At 48.1% G+C, this 27157-nt stretch overlaps 1 protein-coding gene across 9 annotated transcripts in view; it reads left to right on the top strand.

Annotated features, from left to right (window-relative positions):
• Positions 1–290: 290 nt before the first annotated feature.
• The window catches only part of Znf532 (zinc finger protein 532), a 98316-nt gene continuing 71449 nt past the window's right edge, over positions 291–27157 (top strand). For 2 of the 9 annotated variants that reach the window (XM_041639186.1, XM_041639178.1), the window contains exons 1-3: positions 4505–4688; positions 6251–6301; positions 6394–6503. The gene's annotated coding sequence lies outside the window, so the exon portion shown is untranslated. Of the gene's footprint in view, positions 476–3517; positions 3537–4065; positions 4106–4504; positions 4689–5301; positions 5426–5592; positions 5885–6250; positions 6302–6393; positions 6504–27157 lie in introns of those variants that run through there. The other 7 variants (XM_041639181.1, XM_041639183.1, XM_041639179.1 and 4 more) reach the window with 7 other exon arrangements.

Below are 27157 nucleotides of genomic sequence, written 5' to 3'. Positions count from 1 at the left end.
ATTAAACAGAGACCAAGGCAATTTGCAGCGAGTCACCAGAAGTCACAGTTCCCAGAAGTGGCTAGAGAGATGGCTCAGGGGCTAAACATGTTGGCAGTGTAAGCCTGATGATCCAAGTTGGAGCCCTAGAATACATAAAAAACTGGGCAGTGGTGTCACATGCCTTTAATCCCAGCACTCGGGAGGCATAGACAAGCGGATCTCTGGGAGTTAGAGGCAAGCCTGGTCTACAAGAGCCAGGGCTGTTACACAGAGAAACCCTGTCTCTAAAAACCAAAAAAAGAAAAAAGAAAGAAAAAAAAGAAAAAAAAAAAGAAAAGAAAGCTGGCTGTTGTGCTGTGTCTGTGTAAGCCCAGCCCTCCTGCAGTGAGGTGGGAGGCACTGGCGGAAGGAATGGATCAGAAGCTTGATGACCAACCAGCTAGCTTAGAGTACACAGTATAGCAGCAGATATGAGAGACCCCGCCTCAATAAGGTAAGTAGCGGAGAACAGACTCCTGAAATTTGTCCTCTGCCCCCTACAGCTTACACATATGTGTGGTGTGTCTGTCTCCTCCCCAACTCCACACTCAGCAGTTAGAGGCTAGCGCTGTACACCCTGAGAAAAATAGCAAAACTCCGCAGCATCCAGGCCAGTGGCAAAAAGACCTTAGTTTTATGGGGACATATTTGCTTTTAGGTACTTGAATATATAATGAGTTCATGCCACCCACAGAATGAATGCACACGACACTGGCTTCTGCAGATGGCGTGGAGGGAGGGAGCAGCCAGAATGGTTAAGATGAAAATACAATATGGTGCCCAGGCATTGTCCTTACGACAAGAGGCTCACCCATAAGATTGCCTCCAGGGAGGAGCTAAGACTTTCCCCCAAGCCCCACACTTCTGACTCTCTGATTCTTCAAGGTAAAGCTCATAGACATCACTCCCTTTCTCTTGTCCCCACCCTCCTTCCTTTGACTTAGGCCAGCTATCACTGATTTATCAGATAGACAGAGTTAAGAATTAATGTATTTAGTCATTCCTCAGGATCTAGGAGGCCTGTCAAGCACTTGGGAACCCCCAAGTCCCGCTCACTAGGAAGGAGCCACCCAGCCGCCCTTTCAGGTCTCCTAGTAAAAGGCCTATTTAAGGGGTCTGGTCTGAAGCTCCGGAAAGGGAAGGAGGTGTTCCCACAGAAAGTCTGAGGTCACTAACAAAGAGTAAGTCTGGGATCTGTTTTTCAGCCCAGTTCTGGCTGACAACAATGAAAAACTGGTGCTGACTTCTTTTAGGGGTATGTTTTTTGAAATCTATATGAAAAGAAAAATCCCTATTCTATCACGTTTGCTGTTCTTAATAAGACATCCTCCCTGACTTTGATGTGACCATCTACACATCTGCTCCAAATCATTAAATTACTCTTCTAGGGCCACATATTGTAATGGTGCCTTTAAAAACACGCTAACAAATGTTACATGTGGAACCCTCTACAGACTATGTACACCTAGGCCTACTCGGTTTGAAGCTTTAAAAAAAAATTGCAGCTCAAAACCCCAGCAGCAACTGAGGAGTTGGCCTGCAAGGCCTTTGCTGGTGAGATAAAAAAAGAAGGCTTTTCTCCAGCCCCCCCCTCCCCCCCAACACACCTTTTGAGTGCTCTGCCTAACAAAGGAATTTCCCAATTTCAGAGTGGAAGGAGGGAAAGTGTGGTGGCTACAGGCTCCTACAGAGCTGGCTTCCCACCGCAAAAGGTTAAATACAAACAAAAAGCAAAAATGAAGCTGGGATTCTCGGATACACTGGAGGAAACACCAAGGCTTTCAGTGTTAGCAATAAAAACATCAATAACCAAATCCCAAAGGACTCGGGATTCCTTTAGTTTCTGTTTGGCATGAGAAGGGTGTTTCCTTTGTCCTGTCCTTATCTGCTGCACTCGGGTAGTGGTTTTACTTCTTGTAGTCAAATTACTATTTTATTGCTGCTCAGCACAGAACGGTATACATGGTAGCCTTACATATGTAGAATATTAGAATAGACGTTTTTGTAGTGATTGTTTTGGATGAGTGGTGGGCCTCCCCCACCCCCAACTCAGAAGCTGTCTCTTCAGCTGTGAAATTCAATGATTTTGCAAAGTGGGTTCAAATGGGTGTTTTGTTTTAAACTATCGGTTTATCTGGCCAAGAGGTTTCTCTGAAGCCCTCATTGTAAAAACAGAAACGAGAGAATTTGCTAGAAATTGTTATCTTTTACTTTTTGGTTCTTTCTGGTTTTAAAAGCAGTTGCAATGTTAGCTCCTGTCCTTTGTGCAAATGATGAGTGGGGCCGTCAAACCAAATTCCCCAGCCCAAGGGTTGACCAAGATGCTGGGCTTGACAGAGCCCTGCTCACAAATCTTTGGCATTACAAATCCTTGGGGCCGCTGCACAGCTGGATTCCTAGGATAAGCAAGTTAGACTTTGGTTTAGGGGGCACAACTCTTGTAACCATTTAAATGCTGTTTCCCTAAGCTTCCAGGGCTGTGTAGGGAGTGGGGGGAGGGGCAAGAGAGCACTTTAAGTACAAAAGATCTCAAACCAACCCACGACCTTCCTATGACATCTGCAAGCTCAAATTCCATATATTGTAAGAGGCCGCCAGCCTATCGGGTTCTCAGATTAGCCGGTCCTTGTATTCTCTTCAGTGCACATAATTCTTTTTTTTACATGCATATTAACAACGGCCTACCTTCAGAAGAAGGAAAAGGCTTCCTTTCAAATGAAAGCAAGTCCAAGCAAGGTAGAGACCCAACACAGAGTGTGCAGGGTGGCATTGTTCTCTCCAGCTCCAAGAAGATGAGCGTTTCAGTTTCCTCATCTTGTAACACTGGTACACCTAATGCTGCGGTTGGCAGAATCTGCAGCCGGCGCAGGTTCCTCCTAAACCTGTGCAGATATGCATGGCAACTTGTGTGCATCGTGGCACAAGCGCGGGCTGAAACTCGAGAACTCGCATGTGAGACAATAATTCAAGTCATTTGCATGAAAAGTCACAGCGAGCACAAGATCTTTTACAGTGCACATGCTACGGGTGCCCTAACCCGGAGAACAATGGCCTCCTCAGCGGAAGTTAACGCAAGAGAATACTGAGATTTAAAAGGAAAACTTCTCTGGTCACTATGCAGACATCCACCAGTCTGTTTTAAAATAAAGCACACAGGGATACTTCTGCCAGGATTCTTCACTGCTATTCCAGTGATAGTGTTGTCTTTAGAGTGCAAGCAAACAGGAGCGAGCCTTTTTAGGAGGTAATGGTGGCAGTTTTTTTTTTTTTTTCAGATCTTCCATTTTGTCCTGCTTCCAAGTCAGTACAATTAGCTCAACATGGAGGTTTCTCTTGTCTAAACAACAACATCAAAAAAATAGAAACCTTTTCAGTGGCGTGCTCGACTGTGCTCAATATGGGCACCAGGACAGGGCTGGAAAACAGCATACTTCATCTGGCGTAGAAGGAATCGCTGCACCTCCGTCTCAGATGGCTTACGATTATCTCCCTTCCTGGCCTTTGGCTGGGTTTCTGTATGTATCTTTTTGCCTGTGTTCTGTAAGCCATGACCACCTGCTGTATGTACAACTTGTGCTTGTTCCATTTGTGCACCATTTCCCTTATAGAACTTAAAGACCCAGCTATTACTGCGTGTTTGCTCATATCATTCCCCCGTTTAAAAAAAAAAATACACCATACATGAACCGAACATGCCATGCTTCAATCTGGCCCCAGTGGCTTTTTCTCTGAAAGCAAAAACGTGTGTCTTTTACACCAGGGCTTTCTCCCCACCCCAGGGGTGTCTTCCATTCTTTTGTGGCTCAGTTTAAGGCGAAAAGGGCTCCAAACCACTAACTAACAGAAGGGAGCCCTTTCTTCCACCTCTTGGGAGAATCTCAGATTGAATTTATCTGAAGATAGCTTGCTCTCTTCTTACTTATTTGCCACCATTACGAGGAGGACAGCACAACCACCACCTTGGCTTCAAGATCCTGGGTAGAGAGGCTCACGGGCATTTTTTTTTTTTTTCAACCATCTTTGGCGAGGCCTTGCTTCCTTCCACTCCAGTAAGTCGCGGCTTGGGGCCATGGAAAAGGACTAGGTGAGAGTCTCAAGTGTCGTTTGAAAAGACAGCAAAACAGCCCCCGCTCGGCCCCGTCCCCAGCACCGCCACCAGCACCTCCGGGCCGTGCCGTGCCGCGCTCCCGCAGCCGTCTACCCGGGCGAGGCGCCGCGGGCCGGTGGGGCGTCGCGGCCGCGGGCTTCGCGCTCCGCCGCCCGGCTCGGGCTCCCTTCCCCCACGGCGCCCCCTCCCCCTCGCCGCGCTCCCTTTTGTTCGCTCGCCGCCCGGGCGGCCCGAGCGCTAGGCCCCGGCGTGGCCCGGGCCGAGCCGCCGCCGCCGCGCGGCCTAGAGCCCGCGCCCGGGAGCGGGGCCGGCGTCCGGGCGCACGGCGAGGCCGTGGCGGCGGGGAGCCCCAGGGTGGCGAGGCCCCAGCTCCCGCTCTCGCACACAGACCCCGGCGGCGGGGAGGCGCGACACGCCCGTAGCATGGAAGCCGCCGCCGCCGCTCGCACTGCAGCGGGCGCAGCAGCAGCAGCCGCCGGCGGCGCGCGGAGCAGAGGTCGTCCGAGCCGCGGCCCGGACACCCGGGCTTGAGCGCTGCGGAGGCCCGCCCGGCCAGGGGGTGGGTGTGCGCCTGGGACAGGGGGCCGTGGGGGTACGGGCGGACGTGGGCGGGAGGGGGCATTGGGCCCCTCGTGCCACCCCGCCGGTCACGGCGAGCGCGAGGCTCAGGCCCCTTGGCCTGAGTGCGGCGGCCTGTCCCACCCTGGCCTTGGGGACGGCCGGCCTTCGCGCCCAGCCAGCTTCTTAAGGGGGGGCCCGAGGCAGGGCCGGTGTTGCTAGGCCCCACCGGCTCCAGAGGGGGCCACGTGAGCGCGGGCTCGCCTCCCCCGCCAGAGCTGGTTGTGCACAGATGATTTTTCCAAGGCCTGGGTGCCCCCTCTTTCCCTACTGTCTCTTGACTTGTCCCCTTGAGCCCCACACCTCACCAGTGTACTACCCAGAGGTGAAGGGATTTGGACTCCCCCCCCCCCCCCCAGGTGCTTGAAAGAAGAGAAGGTTGGAGGAGGAGGAGGAGACTGGGGGGGCTGCTGGTGGTGGTGGTGACAGGGCTGGGAGAGAGAGGAGAAGGACGGAAGGGAGGAGGGGGCTGGGTGGGGTGGGGGTGACAGGCAGAGAGGAGCCTGGTCAACAAGCCAGCACCACTCTGCTAGGAGGCCAGGCCGGCTCCTGCAGCCGACGCATCCTGTGTGAGGAGACACACATAGATTGCTTTCCTGGGGGCTCTTTGTCAGCCACCAACACAGAGAACACACACTGACATACACGTACACAAAGATCTGAGCCAGGTTGTGGGAGGTAAGTGGGGGAAAGAGAAGGAGGGGGAAAAACAGTGTCTGCGGTGGGCTTCGGGCTGGAGGGGAGGGGGATAGCCCCGAGAGGCTGTGGGGGGCTCGTGAGGTGAGCCTTTCCAGGGTTCTGTGCTCGTGTGGAGGGGGCACACACAATGACCTTTCCCTCCTCAGGAAGCCCTAAAAGGGAGAGGCCACCCCCCAGCGAGCGCCCACCCTGTGCTGATGGTTTTCAGGGACTTGTTGGCAACTCAGCGAGGGTTGCCATAGCTTTTTTATGTAGGGTGACCAGAACCGGCTGAAACTGGTTTGAGGCAGATCAGCTCCTGAACACAATGCAGTCACTGAGCTACTACAGTGGGATAGCAGCTTCCTCCCTTCATGGCAGCCAAAAGCAGAGGAGCTTGCACGAAGGTACCATCCCAACCCAGTATGTTAATGCACACTTAGACACCACACAGCACTGGTACGTGACTAATGGAGCCCTAAAAGAGCCTGTGTAGGGATGATGGGCGAGAGGTGCAGGTTTGCAGTGGCCGAGACGAGTTAGGCTGTGCCTGCCTTTTGCTTTTGCTTAAGGGATGGACAAGGAGCTGAGATTTATGACCCTTATTAAAGAAAAAAAAAAGTATGTGTCTTGTTAGGGTGGGGACTCTTGGTTTGTGCAGTCTCTCTCTCTCTCTCTCTCTCTCTCTCTTTCTCTCTCTCTGTTTTTAAGGAAACAACCAGAATGAACTGACGGATTTGTGATGGTGGTTTGTTGCTGGAGAATGCTACTTTGCATGCCTTTTTCTCTTGCAGCCTATGTTCTGTTTTGTGCTTTTCCTTTTAGATGCTACTAAAGGGTGTTGGGGATTCTTGGGACTATTATGAAGGCCAAAAGGTAACAATATTGTTCTGGGAAATGAGCATAGATGTGATCCAGTGATGTTGTCAGCCATACATGCTGTCTTTTTTTTTTTTTCTTCCTTGTAGGCCTGTTGACTGGGGCTGCTTTTAACCCTTTCATATTTGCAGAGAATGCAACCGTGTGACAGTAACTGAGCACTGGTCCAAAGTCTTTTCAAAAGGTCAAGGTTCACAAGGTGAGATAAGCTATTTTTAGCATGAATTTAAATATTAATTTGCACATCCATTCTGACACAGACCGCCAGTGGATTTGGTACCCTGGAGATAAGTGGGGTTCAGAGAGGAGACCAAATACCTTTCATGTTGTCCATGCTTAGTGGGTTCCACTGACTTTTTTGATGGTGTTATCCAGGCGAGATCTGAATGCCTTCATTAAATCGCATGTGCCTGGGCATTTGAAAGAGTCAGGCCTGGAAAGGCATGTCTGGAGGGCGGTAGGCGGCTGGGCCTTGTGGAGAATGCACGGGTTTTGCATAGAAGCAGTCCACATGGCACATTTTGCCCACAGTTGTAAGAAAAGGAAGGGCTTCATCATTTCCAAGTAGCCCAGCCAGCTTTTTAGGATCTGAGGAGCCTGGAGGTAGATTGTCTTTTGTTCATCTATCACCTCTCCTTCTCCACGCTCTCCGTGTTGACCCGAAAGGATTTTCAGTCAAGTGGTGGAATGTCCTTTATTGATTTTGGGGGCTGTCGACAGTGAGTTCGCCAATGGATTATTTGTGGCATACATCTCAGTGTGGAGGACTAGCGAAGGACTAGAAGGAACCCAGGTCTGTCCGGCTTTATCTGTGCAAAAAAAAAAAAAAAAAAAAGACTGTTAGCTTGCAGCTTTCCTGTAGTGGGTGGTAGAAAATGTCTAATGTTTTCCTGCATTTAGAATTGGGCTGGCAGAAAAATGTAAACTAGAGCTAGGAGAGGAGAGGAGAGGAGAAAGCAGAGGAGGGCAGCGAGTCAGGGAAGACAAAGGCCGTGGGAGCTTCCAGGAGAACACTAAATATTTTGCCTTGGGGTTCCTTGTGCAAAGAACTGCAACTTCCCCAAACAGGAAACCAGTCACACCAGAGTCAGGTCCAATATGATCTCAGCCAACAGAGCTGGTTCTGCCTTTCTGCTGGTTTGGTAGAAGTACAGTCAAGAGGAGCCCATGGGAGACCTGATTGCAAATACATTTTCTCTCTTTGAAGTGCGTATCATGTTCCTCTCCGGCTCCAGCAGACTAGTCTGTTCAGAAATGCAGAGCATCTTAGAGCTGGTGAAGTGTGCTGGCAGTGGTGGGCAGTCTGTCAGCAGTGAAGGGCGTTGAGTATGTAGGGGTTTTTATTGTTGGAATCGGGGTGGGGGGGGGCTGCAGAGAGTCACCCATGTGCTTGCACTGGCAAAAGAGGGGAGACTAGAGTGCTTGGTTAGCTTGGAATATTTTATGTAGTATTTAATAGAGATAAATGTGATCGCAGACGGATATACCAGCAAATGGCTTCCATGATGGAAGAAGGTCCTTTGCAAATCATGTGCTAAAATTGGTTTTCAGTTCTACCTCGTTTCCGACGGCCAGAGTTGTGTGGTAGGGATAGTGCTTGTTGAGCATATTCCAGTCTATACTGCATGGCGTGTTGGCCCCTGCGTTTCTGGTGCCAGCTAAAACTCAGATGGCTAATGTGATAAGCCTTAATTAGCCTAATACGATAAGCTATTCTATCGTTTAGTCCTTCATTCCTGTCTTTCCAGGGGCAGGGGTTTTATTTAACTTTCACTGCTCGCCCCTTACAATGACCGTTTCTTGAGGATGTATTTTAAAAGCCCTTTTTAGGGCCTGCATGTCATGGAATGTTCTGGTCTGGTGTACTCTCTTGGTGGTTTTAGCTTTGTTCTACACACACACACAAACACACACACACACACACACCCGCCCCCTCTCCCCCTCCTGTTCTACACACACACACACACACACACACACCCGCCCCCTCTCCCCCTCCCCCCAGAAGCCTCTCCTCAAAATAGCATTTGTTTTGCATTTAGGCCAGTCTTTCCAGCTGCAAATGCTGTTGGAGGCTGGGGAGCTGGTTCTCCCAGGCAGCAATCATGAGCTCATCTTGGATTGGAGCTGGCCTCAGGTGTTGATCTCAGGCTGGGCTGTAACAAGGTAGCAGGCCTATGTCTCCTGGGGGGCGGGGGAGGGGGGGGAGGGACCCAGAGCGGTCTGGAGAATAAGCAAGGGCATGTTCCTTTCTGAGAGAGCCAGGAGGGAACACCATGGCACCCATATTGGAGCTACAGCTGGCGCCTGCTCGCTGTTTCCTGAGGCAGTCTCTGAGGAGGACCTTCGGGCCTTCCCTGTCTGCAGCAGGAATGTGCGGGTTTGGCGAGAGCACACTGGAAACAGAGTGTAACTGGGTGGTGAACACTTGCTTGTTTTCTTCCTTTGCCTGCAATTGACTCATATTTTCCATGTTAAGGAGCGCTCAATCCAAGGTATTTTTTTTTTTTTAACAGCTCAGTCTAACCTGGTTCAGGGTTTCATTCTGTGTTCATAGTCTTTCTCACTTTCCTTCCCTCCTGCCCTTCCTCCTACCCTCTCCTCCTTTCTCCCAAACACCCCACCCACCTTGGAGACAGGGTTTTGATATATAGCTCCGGCTCCCCTCAGACTTCATCCTTCTGCCTGGACTCTTGAGTGTTGAGGTAACAGGCATGTGCCGCCACACCCATCCAGCCGTGCAGCTCATTTTTAAGGAGTCTGGGAAGGGGGTAGACCACATTTAAGTGGATTTTTTTTTTTTTTTTTTTGCTTACACTTTTGACTAGACTGAGTTACAGTGTAAGGATTTGGTCTCTGCCCTCCCCCCTTTCTTTGAAATCCTTCTCGAGCTTCTGTGTTGTGTGGGTTTTGAGTGACCTTGCTCATGTCCTTGGTGGAACTCAGCCTTGCTAAGTAAGGCCTGTGCAGAAGTTGCCCTGACGTGGAACCTTAGAAAAGAGTGGCGGTACCGGTGACAAGCATCTGAAGGACATTTGGGACCGCTCCTTCCTCAGCCCCCACAGATCTCTTCCTCACCCCTCCAAGTGTCAGAACTGAGACAGCAGTCCTCTGAGACAGCGGCACAGAAGCCCCAATATGTTGGTGTTAAGTTGTTTTAGGGATAGTCACTAATCAAGGTATGGTTAAAGGATGTAAATGTTTAATTTATACGCAGTGACATTTGCTCAGGAGTACCACTTGTTAGGTTTTGACATGTAAATAGAGCCACGTATGAGTTGACGTAATCCATGCAGAATAATTCCATCATGGCGAAACTTCTTGCTGCCCCTTTGAGGCAAACTGGTCCCCCACCCGAACCCCTGGCCACCGAAGTTTCACTGTAGTTCTCCTTTTTCCTGGCCATACTGTCTGGGTTTTCCCAGAATGTTCTATAAATGGCGTCTTCCACTTGGCAAGATGTACTTGAGATTCGTCCTTACTGTTTTGTGTGTCAGTTCTGGGCTCTTTTTGTCGCTGAGTACTAGTTCACTGTGTGGATGTACCACAGCTCGTTCGTCTTTCTCTGCCTGAAGAGCACTGTTGTTTCCAGTTTCAGGTGATTGTGGAAAAAACAAAGACTACCATAAATACCCGTGTACAGGTTTCGTGCCAGCAGTTTTAGTTTTTTACTTTTACTTTTGTAATTACTCAGCATTATCTGGTACATGTATATAAATTTGAAGTTTAAATGAACTGAATTCAGCTCACTGTGCCATCCAGAAGAGATCGGACCTTGACAGCTGCAGTTGAGACTTCCCAGAGAAGAGAGCTGGTGACCAGGAAGACACTAGTGAGATGGCCGTGATAACAGAGCTGTAATGGGCTGACATGCTTTATCACCCTGAACTAATCGGAATTAGCCAAAATGGAAACAAAGAGCTGCAAGTGGTAAAACAGCCTTTTATTTCTTCCGGCAGTTATTTTTAATCTCAAGACGAGTTTGGCAGTCAGTTCAGTGAAACACCACACAATAATAGAACTGAAATTTTGGAAAATGATACCGAAGATCTCTATTGAAATCTTGGTTGTCTAGAGATAGTTTTCTTCAAAAATGCCTGCCATTTGAAGTCACTGGATACCCTGTAAGGAGGTGGATGCATTTGGGCACTGTCATGGCAATGGAGTGGAGAAAATAAGTCCTTTTTTGGGGGTACATCTTCCTTATGTGTAGCCCAGGCTACTGAAGCTGGTCTCTAACCCTTAGTGTTAGATTTTTTTTTCCTGTTTTGGTTAAACTTCTTTGAGTTCATGAAGGAGGAAGGGAGGGCTGAGGATAAAATCACTTTCTGGGTCAGGACGAATAGGCAGAGACAGTGGCATGGGAGGTGAGCCCAGGAAAGGTCAGGCTATGCAAGTGTGAAGGTTCTTGCCTCAAGGTACCAGAAACTTCATTGTTTTTTGAGCAGCAGGCATCTTGCCAGGTTCTGGGAATGCTGAGGAAAGAGGAAGCCAGAGAGCAAAGAGTAGGAAGTAGCCCATAGAGCTAGCTGTCCTAGAACTGTGGCCGGGCATCTACTGCTATTGTCCGGGAGGAGCCCTCAAGAGGTGGAAACCTGAACCTGGAAAGCCCTTGAGTGTGTGATGCTGCCCCAGGTTCAGGAAGAGCATGCGAGCAATGGAGCAGTGAAGGTACAGAGAAAGCCTGGTAGGCATGTGGTAGCCATACTTATGCACGAGGCAGAGAAGGTCCAACAAGACTGTTTATGATCTTTCTGGATAGTCCTCGTGATCTGGGCACTAGTATTAGCAGAAGGATTTAGCCTTCATCCCCAAAGTCTTGTGGGAATACCTGGAAATTGAGTGGAAGCTGTTGAGGGTAGGGACAGGGAGATCAAATGGGGACACCTGTAGCAATTTAGGGGAGAAAGTCTACGACTTTACGTGGAAGGCTGGGCGCACTGTTTGTGAGAATGGAGTGGAGGGGCAGGTTATACCGGGACCAGTCGCATGTGGTGGTGCCTGACTGGATGTGGGGAGCGATGGGGCAGGAAGACTAAAGGAAGGTTCTGGAGGTCACGTGGATTTCTTGGCACCTGGTCTTTTCTGTTTTGAGGTGACCAAGTCAGAAGAAGAGATGGGAAGGGACTGGCACTGATAAAGGGCCCTGATTTGCTGATTTCAGGTTGGGCACAGTTGCCTGGGATGGGACCCTCTGCCTCTTAGCTCTTTTGGTGTGGCTAACTGGGCCAGAGGTCAGATTGGGCAGATCATAGCTCCCAGTGGAGGAACCAGTTTGAAGACTACCTGGATGCCTAAAACTCATTGAACCTTCTGTGTGGTAGGTTCTTCCTATTCATATACAGCTGTGAGAAAATGAGGCAGTTCTGAGCACAGAGTGTCAGCGAGGAGTAGAGAGATGCTTTTGTCTTTATGTGCTCTGAAAATGTGCTCAAAGGAGGAACCCAAGTTATAGCAGATGCCATAGAGTCGAGTGCTGAGCTGCTGAGGCTGGTGGGTCACTGTCCCCTGAGCTGCTGAGGCCTGTGGGTCACTGTCCCCTTAGCTGCTGAGGCTGGTGGGTCACTGTCCCCTGAGCTGCTGAGGCTGGTGGGTCACTGTCCCCTGAGCTGCTGAGGCTGGTGGGTGACTGTCCCCTGAGCTGCTGAGGCCACTGGATGACTGTCCCCTGAGCTGCTGAGGCCTGTGGGTCACTGTCCCCTGAGCTGCTGAGGCCTGTGGGTCACTGTCCCCTGAGCTGCTGAGGCCACTGAATGACTGTCCCCTGAGCTGCTGAGGCCTGTGGGTCACTGTCCCCTTAGCTGCTGAGGCCGGTGGGCGACTGTCCCCTGAGCTGCTGAGGCCGGTGGGCGACTGTCCCCTGAGCTACTGAGGCCTGTGGGTCACTGTCCCCTTAGCTGCTGAGGCCGGTGGGCGACTGTCCCCTAAGCTGCTGAGGCCGGTGGGCGACTGTCCCCTGAGCTACTGAGGCCTGTGGGTCACTGTTCCCTTAGCTGCTGAGGCCGATGGGCGACTGTCCCCTGAGCTGCTGAGGCCACTGGATGACTGTCCCCTGAGCTGCTGAGGCCGGTGGGCGACTGTCCTCTAAGGCTGCAGTGATGAGTTCAGAGACACACCCAGCGCCTTCCTGACCAGTCAGCACACAGAGAGGAGAATGTGTTCTCTGTACCAGAGAGCTGGCTCTAGAAATAGCACATTGGAAGGACAGAAGTTCTCCTGGGCACAAATTGGAAGCGAGACTAGAGCGATGCTTTTGTCTCTATGTGCGCTGAAAATAAGAGAAAAGCGAAGTGAATTGAAAATGAGATGAGAATAAGCCAACCATAAATAAACATAGCTTAAAGAATTCTTTTAATCATCTTTTTCAGGCAGGACATTCGAGCAGGGAGAGCAAATTCATGGTCATTGGCATCTGCAGACAGAAATATAATCTTAGAGAAACACCGGGAGGCTTTCTTAGCTGTCACATGACTCCCCGCACTCCCTGACTGCTGGATCATCCTCTGGCCCAACACACCAGTACTGTATGGTTTTCAGTAAAGTTGATGATTGTGCCTTTCCATAATTAGAACTTTGTGGCGTGTAGAGCAGTCCTGGGGACCTAAAGGCAAACAGGTGTTTGTTCAACTTCAACCTTTGCTTTTTGAGGCGCAGACTCATTTTGGAGGCTGATTCCTGGGGCTAGTAATGGGCATTGGTTTTTGTGATTTCTGGAATAGTGGGAAGGAACTGAACTCTAGACTGAGCTGGCCTTGAACTAGTGGCAATCCTGCTTCATCCTGAGAGCTGAAATTATCGATGTGAGCCACTACTCCCAGTTTCCCTTTGGCACCTCTAGTCTAATAAGGCAAAAGATGTCATAGGGCTGCTAGGCCTTGGGTCAGTACACGAACAGTGCCTGCCAGTTTTGTTGTCTCAGTAATTTGGGATCATAGTGAGAGATAGGAATTCAGAGTCTATAATCAGTCACCATGTCTGTCTCTATAGCCGACAAGGAACTGAGGTGAATGATGACTTGAGAGTGAGTTACAGGAGATCCACTGCACAGCAGCTTCGGAAGGCGGCTGACACTCCTTTTTCAGCAAGTGGTAAAGTGCTGTCAGCAGTGTGGCCAGGGGACCAGCTCTCCTGGGAAGGTCACTTCGGAGTTCCAGCCAGCCAGGAAATTGAGCTGTAAGAATGGGCTGATGTGCGGAGTGATTGAGCTCTGAGAGACTGGAATAGTGGGAAGGCAAACTCATGAACTCTGAGATAGTGATACAGATGTGTCAAATGAGGAAGTTTACCCCCACCTCTACAAAATCCTGCCTTAACACAGAAATCATAGTGCAGTTTTATATCATTTATATCAGTTCTATCAAATATGAACCCGGGGTGTGGGCAGCAATTTATTAGTTGTTGGCTGAATCTGTCATTTGCTGGTTTAGCTCATAGTCTTGCTCCTTGCATGGTGGGAGTCTCTGGGTCTTTTGGGCTGCTGTGGGATCACAGATTGCTGCAGTTGAACTGGACTGGGGTTTGGAGGAATGGGGACCAGGATGGGCAGCCCTGGAGAAAGGGAGAGAAATTTTGAGTGTCAGAACTGTGGAAAATTCAGAATATAGCTGGGACAAGCTAAATCTGGGTTGGAGTATGCCAAGAATCAGGGTGAGCAGGAGTCAGCCCATAGAGGACATGAGAAGTCACTTCAGAGGTGATGGTCACAGTGCAGAGAAATGGGCAAGGACACGGGGATGCAGAATGGATAGCTACATCAGAGTGCAGGGTGGCTGGGATCAGGCTGTTAGGAGAGGCTCCCTGGTGCCTGTAGCTGAACAGGTGAGTGCGTGAGTCTTCGGAAGGATCATGTCAGGGACTCAGCCTCCATGTGGAAGGGGACAAGATACTGGTGTGGCAGAAGGGCATGAGGACAGGGAGCAGCAGTTTCTTGTAGGGTTGCTGCGTGGTGGAAGACATGAACTCCTGAGGGTTTGCTGTTGTGGCCTAGAGTCACACACAAGGACAGCAGAGTGAAGGGGAGCTTCTTATGAGGCAGAGGTGGCAGCTGCCAGGAGGACTTGAGCCAAGGAAGTTACCTGCCATCCTGATAGAACTACATTTCTTCTTTCTAATACATGTGACCAAATATGGCTCTTGCTCAGCCCTGTTTCCATGACCTCATTTGCTTGCTTATTTATTTTTGAGGTGAGTCTTGCTATGTAGCCCAGACTCGCCTGGTACTCTCCATATAGCTTAGGCTGGCCATGAGTCTGTGGCAGTCCTTCTGCCTCAGCTTTCTGGGTGCCAGAATTACAGCTGTCTGCTATCATGCCTGGCTCTATGTCCTCATCTGAAATACAAGTGGGCATCATCTGTATGCATTCAGTTCTTCTTCTGCTTGTCAAGAAAGCATCCAGCTGCCCCTCCCTATCAGATGTGTCTGGGAGGCAGGGTTACTACCCATTCTAAATGACTGGCAGCTTTCAGTGGACTTTTGAGAATCTTTCCCAAAACTCAGGACTGCTATGTTAGGAGCTATAATGACAGGGCCACTGGTCTGTGTTAGCATGTTCTCTCTCCTTCCCTTCTCCTCCACTGCCCTCTTCCCTTTCTCCCATTGCTTTTTTGTAGTTAGCCTTCTCCTATCTTAGTTATCTATCCCTGCTACATTTAAGATTCAGTGTTGTGTAGAGAATACACAAGGGCCAGAAGCTGCCTTTGTTTCAACACTGGCACAGCCATTATGTGACTGAGTCAGGCGGGGAGAAGTGAACTGCGTGTGTCCCTTAGGTAGGTTTACAAGCTGGGGTGGAAAGTGTTCTATTGTTAATATGTTTTAAACTTTTAATTTATGTTTATGTGTATCTCTGTGTGTTTGACATATGCACGCGGTGCCTGTACAGGCCAGACGAGGGCTTGGAACTGCAGTTACAGCCTGCAGTGTAACATGGGTGCTGGTGACAGAACTCTGGTCCCCTGGAAGAGCACTGGGCACTTTAACCAGGAGTTATCTTTATAGCCACCAGGTGCTCTTTTAAAGTATTTTTTATTTGCACCTGGGCGGTGGTGGCACACACCTTTAATCCCAGCACTCAAGGAGGGAGGCAGGTGGATCTCTGTGAATTCTAGGCCAGCCTGGTCTACAGAACGAGTTCCAGGACAGCCAGGGCTCAATTACACAGAGAAACCCTGTCTCAAAAAAACAAACAAGCAAATAAAAATGTTGTATGGAGCATGGGCTGCGTTCCTGCTGCCCCGGCTCCTGGCTACCTGGCTAGCTTATGCCCTGAAATAATTACTCGGAAACTGTATTCTTTTAAACACTGCCTGGCCCATTAGTTATAACCTCTTATTGGCTAGCTCTTACATATTGATCTAACCCATTTCTAATAATCTGTGTACCACCACAAGGTGGTAGCTTACCGGTAAGATCCTTAAATGCGTCTGTGTCGGGTGGGAGAATCATGGTGACTGCCTGACTCGGCTTCTTTCTCCCAGCATTCTGTTCTGTTTACTCCGCCTACCTAATTTTCTGTCCTATCAAAGGGCCAAGGCAGTTTCTTTATTTAACCAATGAAATCAACACAAAACAGAAGACTCCCACATCATAAAGAAAAAAAACCTCAAAAACAAAACAAATCATGAAAAGAAATGATGAAGAAGAGGTAGTTACGTCGTCATGTTGGGAAGGTGTCAATTAGAAAATCAATTGGAACCATCTGTTCCTGGGTTGTTAGGGCTCTCCACGTCTCTGAAGGGCGGGTGTGTTCCTGTTCCTGGGTTGTTAGGGCTCTCTACGGCTCTGAAGGGCGGGTGTGTTCCTGTAGCATGAGGAAGGAACTGAAGCTTCATAGCATCATGGATGAGACTGCATTGCCGTCAGACCAGCTGTTCCTGGTCATAGCTCTGCTCTTCACCCTCGTTCAGAGCTGAGGTGCCGGAGCTCTTTAGTTTGGAACTTGAGTCTATGAAGCTGGGTGAGGTCTCAGTGCCTATGAATCACAGTAGTCTAAAGGATGAGCGAGAACGTCAGGAGTTCCAGGCCACCCCTGCCATCCTGGACGGGATTCCCAAAACAAAAGCAAAAACCACAGCTACAGAAACCAAAACCAAGAGTCTGTTCTCTTTCTTACCTCAGCAGTATAGTAGGGCAGGTGAGATGGCTCAGAGGGTAAAGGCACTGGTCCCCAGACTGACTCTCTGAGTTCAGTCCCTGGTGGAAGGGGAGGACTGACTCCCACGAGTTGTTCTCCTGTCTTCATATGTGCCTACCACATACACAGTAAATAAGTGAAATAATAATAATACCATGTAGGAAGCATTTAACCCGCAGTATCTGCTCCACAAGCTCATGTGAGTAGTGCCTTTTCCTCAGATGCTGGAGGTAGGAGTCTTGACTGAGTCACTGGAGGAACTGTGTGACCCTATGTTAAGGGTCTTGCATGTGCACATCTTAAGCCCTTCTCATATAGTCATTTGTATACATGCTTGGGATCCTCATCAGCACTTACAGTATCCGGTAAAGTTCCTGTCTGATGGTCTGGTTAGTATTAGTTTGGGGGAATGTTAAATATTTAGTTTTGCACTTGACGTATAGCAGTTGGCCTTTCATGGTTTCGTTGAGACAGGTCAGAATTAAAATTGTTCCTCTAATTCTGAGCGTTAGGACATCCTTGACTCCAGCTAGAGTTTCAAATTGAACTGTAGTGTCTTTGGTTACGCTGTGCTCTAGTTTCAGGTCACTGAGGGTAGGAAAAATCTTCCTGGTTTACTCCGTTGAAGACCTTGCCAAGGTGCCTATCTGTTAAGGGGGTTTAAGGACACTCTTTGGTGCCCCCGGATTGCTGGAAATTCTGGTGGCATCTACCTTCATATTGACTGTTGGGAGTGCCACCACTGTGGCTTAGTTTGTTCTGGGCCTCTCTGCTAGAATCCCCAGACTGGCCTTTGCCCTTTTCTGTCTTTGTTTTCCAGCGATGGTCTTACTGTGGAGCTCTGGCTAGCCTTGAACTGATCTTTCTGCTTCTGCCTAGTTGTGGGTCATCCAACTTGGCCACTGAACTCTCCAGTGTGTTTGAGGATGTGGTCACTTGCTTGTTCATGAGGTTCTTCCTTGGGGGAAAAGGAACTTGCTAGAAAAGTGGGCTGGCAGCACTTCCATCTCACTTTAAATCTAGAGCTCATCCCTGTTCCCTGAAACCAGCACCAGAGAGATTACTTCTGGATCTGCAATATCGCTTAAGCTGAGGAACTCTAAGCACCAGATAGCCTGGAGGCCTGCTTCCTGCCCTGGATGCCATGGTGGGAAAATCATAGGACTCACTATCCTGTCCCCTCTCCCTCCCTCTGTGTATGCGTGTGTGTCTAATCCAACATTCCCCTAATTCCTTTAAAAATTATTTGTTTTTATGTGCATGGGTACCTGTACATCTGCGTGAATGTTTGTACACCACATGCATGTAACATCTGTGGAGACCAGAAAAAGGCATCAGAATTGGAGTTGCCATGTTGGTGCTGGGAATTGAACCCCAGTTCCTCTGGAAGAGCAGCGAGTGCTCTTAACCACTGAGCCATCTCTCCAGCAGCTCTGCTGTTCTTCCTCTGTCTCCCCTTCAGTTCTGCAGCAGCTGGCGAGGTGCTGTAAATACCCCTCCTCTGGCCACCCCCAAGGCTGTTTCCTCTTTACTTCAGGAAGTTGTCAGCACGCAGTGTCTAACTTTTGGGATGCTCTCAGTCATGTTTACAGATAAAAGTACTGTGTTTTGTAATTCAAAAAATGGTTTTAATGCTTTGGCGTCCAGTGGGAATTGCCTCATAGTTAACCACTGGCACCATTTCCGTGGCCGTTGGTCCATTCTTCCCTACCGGAGGGCAGGGTGAGACTGGAGCAGTGGCTGCCACTAGTCTGTGCTAAGCACAGCTGTGGTGTTGGGAAGCAGGTTTCTCATGCCCTTTGAAGGTTCTGGTGTTTGAGGTTGGTGGAGGTAGTCACGGAAAGTGTTGGTATTTGCATAGAGTGTTGTTCCTGAGCCCTAGTTGGACTGACAGTACTGACTGTTGACGTTTTCGTTGGGGAGCTGCTCCATGAATGTACATGGAGGATGTGTTGTACATACTTGGCCAACTTCTGGTGTCAGCGTCTACCACTCAGAGCCAGGAGCATGCTTTTTTCTCCGTGTGAGGACATTCAGAATGACAGCTGATAAATGGCCTCAGTGGAAAACCACTGACTTCAGATCTTGCAGTGAGAACAGTAGTTCACACAATTTTTTAAAATTAATTTATTTATGTGTGTGCATGTGTTTGTGTATGCTTACATGTATGCATGTATGTGTATGTGTGCATATGTATGTGTGCATGTGTGTGTATCGAGGGGGGATGTGTGCATTGCCACAGTGCACCTGTCAAGGTCAGAGGACAGCTCTGTGAAGTCAGTTTTCTCCTTCCACCTTTATGTGGGTTATGGGGTTTGAACTCAGGTGTCTAGGTTTGTATAGCAAGTACTGTACCCACTGAGCCATCTCAGAAGCCCTGTCAAAAGTTTGAGTAATAAAAATTCTATTAAGAAAATCTCTCTTGTCAGATGGTGGTGGTACATGCCTTCAATCCCAGCACTTGGGAGGCAGAGGCAGGCAGATCTCTTGTGAGTTTGAGGCCAGCCTGAAGCTACAGAACAAGTTCCAGGACAGGCTCCAAAGCTACACAGAAAAATCCTGCCTTAAAAAACCGGGGGTGGGGGGAAGACCAAGAAAAAAGAAAACCTCTGTTGACAGAAGCTAACATGTATTCCTGTCTTCCCCCTCCTCTCCCCTCCCCTCCCCTCCTCTTCTGCTCTCTTTCCCCTTTCCCTTCTCTTCCCCTTTATGTTCCCTTTTGAGACTCTGTTGCCCCAGGCTGCCTTGAACTCGACTCAGTCCTTCTGCTAACTCCCACCTCCAAGTTTGCACCCCCAACTCTTTCCCCCTCTCCCCCCTACTCATGTTGTCCAATTGCTGGGAGTACAGTCATGAGCCTCTATTCTCTGCTGGTTTGATTTGATTGAGACAGGGTCTTGCTTGTAATTCAGGATAGCCTGGAATTCAGATCATCTCATGCTGGGGTTACAGGTGTGTACCACTACCATATCTGGTTTCTTGTATGTACACATATGTATGTGTGTATGTATATGTATTTGTTTTATGTGTGTGTGTGCTTGAGTGGATGTATATGCACCATGTGCATGGAGGAGCCCGTGGAAGTGGGCATTGGATCCCCTGGAACTGGAATTTACAGGTGGTTATGAGTTACCCTGTGGGTGCTGGGAACTAAATCCTGATCCTCTGCAAGAGCACCCAGTGCTCTTAAGCCCCAGCCATCTCTCCAGCTCTTGGCTTCTCACATATTTAACAGTGTGCCTGTGGGGGGGGGGCTAGGAAAGTGTGTGGGATTGGGGTAGTGGTGGCATATGTCTATACCTGGGGGGCTGCCTCACTGGCCCCCCTCCTTTGTATTTTTTAATGTTAGGTATCTTAAAAATGTTTGCAAATACTTTAAATCTAAGATTTAAAAATTGTTAAGTTGTAAAAGCATATGAGAAGAAATGTTTGAGGAACAGTAGCTTCCTAGCAGAACTTGGGACTTAGATCCAGAAATCTGGAAGGTCTGTTCAGGTGATAAGGGGAAGTAACTTTGAAACTCTCATTTCTGTGCTCAAAATATCACTTCTAATTTAGGAAATCTCTATTTTACCTCCAAGCAGAATGGTGGAGAAGCCACTAAAAAGCATGGCATTTATAGACAGCAGGGATTGCATCTGGAGTCTGGGTGTGTGTGCTCCCCTGACTAGGAGTGTGCTTGTGGCCACTTTTGACTTAGTTACGAAGTACTGGAATTCCCTAAATAGGTTCTGTTAACTAAAGGCAGTTCATACTGAAGTAGGGAGAAACATGGGGAAAGTTCCGCTACTTTCACCGTAGAGCCACTTGAATAACCCACGTGAAGACTGGATGGATCTGGTGACCAGCACTTGGGAAGTGGAGCAGGAAGAGCGCTGCAGTTGAAGGCAGAGATGGCTCAGCTGCATGTATGCTTAAGGACCTGAGTTTGGATCCCTGACATCCACATTAATTCCACATAAATTCTTAATGCTGTATTTGAGGTTTTTCTTGCAGACTATTCCCCTTTGAAGTGCTATCCTGAGAATCTTACTCTTCTTGAATTCATTGTTTTGTACAGGAAAACACTGAGTAGGTATTTCTGGACACTGTTTCTCCAGTGGGTAGATGTGGCCTGTTCAGGAACTTTTATCTCACAGCCGGTCAGTACAGTTCTATTTCTGCATGGACCAGAAAAAGAAAGCATGTCAGCAGGATGCTGACCCTGCCACTCGTGGGCTTTGGGTGGTGCTGTGGTCTGAAGGGAAGGGAAACTGTAGGGCCTATCATCTTCCACCTGGGCCGTGACCCAGGGCCAGCAATGCTCAGCTCCTGGAGTCTGCTCAGGCAGGCCTGGTAGGTCAGGACTGCTGCTCTGGATCCCAGGCTTGGGGGCCTAGTGTTGGAGATGGGACCTGGAGAGCTGCTGTGCTTGGACCACTTCCTGAGGAAGTGACTGAAGCCCCGGGCTCTGGGGAGCTTCATCCCCGAGTTCCCCTGGGGCTGGTGGGGAGTAGAAATAATACGCAAATGGATTTCTTTGAAGCCGGGACTTGGAAGGCCTTCTTCAAAGCCTCTGGTTGGGTCAGTGCTTGGGTTTTAATTATCTCAGACTGCTTTGCTACTCTCCTTTCAGACAATAGAAAGAACAGGACCTCGTGTCTTTCTGTAAAGGAGTTTTATGCTCTGATAGAATGTTTACTGTAATATTTTAAAAGAAATCAACCTAGTTGGCTAGTGGCTCACAGCCCCCACAGAGGATTTTCTGTGAGCAGAGTCTGGGTGAAACCACAGGGTGGATCATTAGAGGAAAGTCGAGTGTTTGGAGACTTAGCTGTGCCTTTAGAAACTACAAATCAAGGGCTGGAGAGATGGCTCAGAGGTTAAGAGCATTGCCTGCTCTTCCAAAGGTCCTGAGTTCGATTCCCAGCAACCACATGGTGGCTCACAACCATCTATAATGAGGTCTGGTGCCCTCTTCTGGCCTGCAGACATACACACAGACAGAATATTGTATACATAATAAATAAATATTAAAAAAAAAGAAACTACAAATCAAGTCAAATATTAAATCGATACACTCCATGTGGAAGAATCACCAGTGAACATTGGGCTCACTGCTATATAATTTCTGGTTTTTAAAAATAATATGATATTAACTTTTCATTTAGAGTTTTCTTTTCCTGCTTCACTGTATGGATGATCCTGTCTTGCTTCTCTAATTTTTCCTATCTTTCTTAAGCATGTTAGTTAGGTAGACCTACTTAGTAGTTAGCACATTTGAGTTGAAAGCTGTGAGGTTAGCTAGGTAGAGGTGAATAAACTCAGCATCTTGCCACAAGGAAAGAGGCACCTGTTTCAGGTGGACCCCAGCTCCTACCAGTTGTTCACCTGTGCGGCATTCATCCATATCCTATATATCTGTAAAACGCAGTTAGGAGAATAAAGTACCTAGGTTAACTTGTACCTTTTCCTTAAAAGGGAATTGTTCTTATGCGAAGCAGGCGCCTAAGAAAGGCCACGTGCCAACTAAATTAAGTACCTGTCTCTGCTTAACTGCCAGCACCTAGGCTGATCCAAGCATTTGCTTTTCTTCCACCCAGGGTAGTTATTCTGTTTGAGCCCAGTTTATTCCTGGCTCCTTAAATGTTTGTTTTAAAGTTATAGGATTTATTTATTTGTGTTTGTGTGTAGGTGCCCACATGCCACTGCGTGCATGTGGAGGTCAAAGGACTACTTATAGGAGTCGGGTTTCTCTTTACCATGTAGCTCTTGGGGATTGCTTGCTTTTGACTTTCATGTGTAGCTGAGGCTATCAGCGGGTCTCTAGGTCTGCAGTGACGATTATGAGAAATTTGAGATCAAATGTAGGAAAATAAGCAGCTTGCCCGGTGCTGCCTATATTCCTGCCAGCCTCTGGATTTCAAAAATTCTGTTTGCGTGTGCTGTATGATTCTTTGTGTGTGCCAAGCCCATCACTGTGACTGCCCTGCTCTGTCATTCTCCTTCCCTTGGGTGTGTGTGGGGCGGCAGGTACAGGCTCTCTCACTGAATCTAGGCTAGTGTCCATGAAGCCACAGTGATCTTCCGGCTCTGCCCTCATAGCACTAGGGTTACAGACATGAGAACGACCACATGTGACGTTTTCCAGGGGTTTGAGGATTTGAACTTGTGTCCTCATGCTTGTACAGCAAATAACCTTACCTCTATTGAGTCATCTCTTAACCTCTGGCTACTGTTCCGTGAGCTCCTGTCCCCCTCTCCAACTTGTCTTTTTCATCTCTTCCCACGAGCTAAATGGCTTTTCTCTTTCCCTTTAAAAGGGACCTAGGACTCCTGTGTGTGATTATGAACTTTGAAAAAAATCACCAGATAAAATGAATCCTGTTTTACAACCAAGGTTTAAAAAGTATCTCCAATTGGGCGTACATTTTTAATGTCAGTAATCGGGGAAGCAGAGGCAGAAAGAACTCAATGAGTTCAAGGCCAGTCTGGTTTACAGAGTAAGTTCAGGTCAGAGCTCTGTAGAGAGACCTTGTTTCAAAAAACAAACCAAACGGAAAAAATGTCTTGAGGTCTGTTTTTGCAAATGTTTTAAAGAGTTTCCTGTTGGGAATCACTTTGACTAGAGGTACCTTAAAAACTAGCTGCCGTTCCCACACCCTCCCCTCTCCTGCGACTGCGATGAGACCCAGGTCTTCTGTGGACTTTTTGACTTCTGAGTAGGTCAGGTTACTCTAGGCTGCTTCCCTCTGGCTACGGTCTTTGAGGAGGGAGAAAGTGTCCAGTGTGAGGCTGTTTCCTATAGACCACCTTTTCACTTTGAAATCCAGAGAACACTGTCCCTTGGATAGCTTTCCTCAAGTTGTTCCTTGAGACATGCTAGGCATAAATGATCCTGGGGTTTAAGCCCAGGTCCTCGTACCTGGTAGGGAAATGCCCAACCATTAAGCTAGTTCCTTAGCCCTAAAGGTTATGATTTAGAGGTGAGCTAATTATTCTAATGTGTCCATTTCCTTAATTTTTAATTTTATTATGTGAATTAAAAATAGAAATCTGGATTTTAAATTAGATGTGTGAAAGTCAGCACTGTTTGCTAGAGGTTGTTTTTTGACATGTTCTTGCTTTTAGAAGAACTCCAAGGAATTCTTCTTTGGGGTTCTTTGTGTTGGCAGAAGTCTCCCTTTGAAAGGCTCAGGATCTGATTCTAACAGGTGCTCTAGGATAACTGCAGGTGTCGTACCCATGGAAGAGTGTTATGACATGGTGGAAGCCTTCTGACGTCCGAACTGTGCCTGTGACTTGTTGAAATGTAAAAGCTCTGTGATGTAATTTCAGCACTCGGGTTGAGCTAGGACAGCAATCCAGGCTAGCCCCAGAAATGGAGAGAGATCCTGTCTCATACAAAGCAGCAGCGCAGAGCTTGTGGTGTTACATGGCATGCATGTTTGCGCTCATGCTCTCTATCCCAGATGTTACCAGAACTTCTCCCACATGAACTGTCACCCCCTGGGCCTTTTGCTGGGTTTTAGAGTTTTGGCAAAGAACATATTGTACAATTTCAGCTGAAGAAAGTGCAATACATTTAAATAAATGGGTAAGTTAAGCTGCCTGCGGTGACTGAGTGCAGAGTGGGCTGACAGAACGGCCATGCTCATTGGCTGGGCGGTCCTAAACTGGGGCTTGGGAAGGATGCAGGATGCAGGATCACCCTGGCTGCAGCAGATTGAAGGGGTAGGAGCTGGGTCCTGCCGCAAGCGGGAGAGAGGATGATGCGCGGCTTGTGGTTTCTGAAGTGCTCCGTGCACACGGTGTCATGAGGCATGGGCTTGCCCAAGGACTGAGGCAACACTGCAGCTTATCGGCTCAGCACGCTCTGATTTGTACTTCAAAGGGGGGAGAACACTAATTAGAAGTTTCTGTGAGCTGCTTTAGACATCAGTGACTATTTCCCTCTTATTAAGTTAATGATTAGCTTTTAGAAGTGAGGTAACTGGGAAGCTGCATCCAGTTTTGGGCCCAAGTGTTTACTACTTAATGTATTGATATTGTTTGACCTAAGTGGCTACCTGTGAAATGGTTGCCTTAATGTTTTGTGTATGTCTGAAGGGTTTGCCTTTTGCTGTTGGTGGCATAAGCCAGAGAGCTGTGATTCCACGGGGAGAATGGCCCCTGCCTTTACCTACCTGTAGATCCCTTGAGCGATACCTGAAAATTAAATTCTGGTTCTTCAGGAATATGAAGACAGTGTTCCTCAGGTTGGTGGAGGCCTTTTCCTGGCCTGTGATTGAAGTCTTCGGGAGTGGGGTAGTGGAACCCCTATCTAGACTCGAGCACAGAGGAGTTCGTCTCCCAGTGTCTGCCTGGTGCTCTGCTGCCGCTCAGCCCTTACGTTTTAATTGTTCATCTTATTTTTCTTCTTTGAGACAGTCGTGCTGTATAGTCTGGCTAGCAGCCTCCTGAGTGCTAGGACCAGGTGTTCACCACTGTTATCATTTATAAACAGGTGGTGGGGGACCGGACCCACGAGGGGCAGTAGCGGGTCCCCCAAGCCAGTGCAAGACAGATACATCATGCAGAGAGAGAATTTGGGTATAGAGTTTATTTAGTGGGTTATGGATGGGGAAGGGAAGGGGAGAAGGGGAAGAGAGGGGAGAGAGGTAGTAGTTACCTCCACAGGAGAAGGGAAAGAGATCTAGGAGGCAGGAGGCAGAAGAGAGGGGTTGGGAGTGGGCTTAAAAGGGGCTTGCCTTTTAAAGGGACAGAGTACCCAGGTGACAGACCAGGCCAGCAGATTATAACAACCACTATACCTGCCTATCCCTATGCACAAAAGTATACACGTGAACTGGGTGGTGGTAGCTCACGCCTTTAATACCAGCACTTGGGGGGCAGAGGCAGGTGAATCTCTGTGAGTTCGAGGTCATCCTGTTCTACAGAGTGAGTTCCAGGACAGGAAACCCTGTCTCAAAAAACCAAAGAAAAAAAAAGTATACACGTGATTTTCACCTTGCCATTGAGAATGGAAATGGAAAGAATTCCTTCTGTCCGGAGTTTAAATAGTAGGACGATGAGAACTGTTGTTACTGCTCCAGCCGGGAACTCTTGCTCAGTCTGGGTATTAGAGTCGTAACTTGCTGGGTGTATGCATACCAGTCTCCTTCCTCCTTAAGAAAAGGATCAAACTGACCCTGTTGCGGCTTTGATCTCCCTCTGACTTTCTCATTTGAAGCTAACTCCTTGGTAGATTTTCAGGCATTCCTTGGAATTTTATGAACAGAGCTAGCCTACTAGCTGTTTTGGGGGGCTTTTTTTTAATCCCCTTAATTCAATTTTGTTCCGTCCTTGGGGTGTTTTAGAAACTATCATTATTAAAAGACAAGCTCCTCCCACTCCAGATTGCTCTCTTCCTGCCAAGGCAAGCCCTAGGCCCCTTCCCTCCCCTGTCTCTGTTTCTGTGTCTCTCCCTTCTTCCCTCCCCTCCCATTTCCTTTATCTCAAATAAACTCTGGTTTGGGCCCTGTCCGCTATGGGAGGCCCCAAAGGTCCCTCTCCGGCTGTATCTATCTTACAAATGTATTTTTCAAGGCTTTGATAACCTCTTGAATCCTAGGAGCTTGTGGCCTTTTAAGTGTTGTAAAACTCAGTATTGGAGAAAAGGACTTGTTGCATGTCCAGGAAATTACCTGAGCCTTTCCCTTCCTTTTCCTTCTATCTGGACGGTTGAGGCCATTGGCAGAGGCTTCTGTTGGGTGTCTCTCTATAGATGGTTGTATGGTTTGATTCATACTTACTAGCTTGCGCACCTTGTCCTATCCATAGGATGCCAGACACAGAAGGTATGGGTGGCCCACTACTGAGCAGCAACCAGGTCTTCTCATAGAGATCCGGATGCTTCTGCCGCTGTGTTTTTCTGTTTTTCCCTTAGGACTTGAGAAGATATATAAAAAATTCTCTAGGTTGAATTTTTCCTTGGCGCCTGGTTTGGGCTTGCTCTAAAAGGGGATTCATATTAACAGTTCATTATGGGGGCTTTAGATTTGGTAAGCTTAACACCAGTGCAGTCCTATGTCTAAACAATAGATGATTTCAAACTCTGCAATTTTTCTGGTTTATAAATAATCTAAGATCTTTCCCTCCCTTCTCACCTCCTTCCCTTTATCATCCCTCTGCCCCCCCCCCCCCCCCAAAAAAAAAACCCTCACTGGGTAAATGAGTTTTAAGTATGTTGAAGTTGGGAGAGCATGTTTCTAATAATCTTTCTACATATCATGAAGTTTAATTCTGCAACCTGAAATCTATTTCTGAGGTGTTGGGTACTTAGCATTGTCTGACAAATAACAGAACTTGTCAGTTTTGAGACAACACTCAGGTGCTGGGGGTGGGGTTTCTAGGGCGAATTATTCACGAGCTGAATTTGCATTTGTGCAGGAAAAAACAAGAGTTCCCCATAGTGTTTTGAATGAATGAGGCTCATGAGCAGTGTTTTTTTAGTGTTTCACATGGAAGGAAGAGATACAGAATTAAACTTGTTAGGTATCTTTTCAACACATTTTTTTTGGGTAGGAATAATGCATGTATGGATATTAAAAAACGAACAGAATGTTCCATTCATAATTCCCATAGGTAGTTAATTTTAACCTTTTGGTCTGTTTTCTTACTGACTTGTCATTCTTCTGTTTGGACTTGATTTTGATGTCCATGTGATAAGCCTGGACCGAAGAGGAGGAAGACATGGATACTC

Source organism: Microtus oregoni, unplaced genomic scaffold (genome assembly GCF_018167655.1).
Source record: "Microtus oregoni isolate MIOR12 unplaced genomic scaffold, Mior012 000057F_ref0000458, whole genome shotgun sequence".
In the NCBI taxonomy this organism is placed as follows: Eukaryota; Metazoa; Chordata; class Mammalia; order Rodentia; family Cricetidae; genus Microtus; species Microtus oregoni.
The sequence above is the reverse complement of the archived record's forward strand: the minus strand, read 5'-3'. Positions and strand labels throughout refer to the sequence as shown.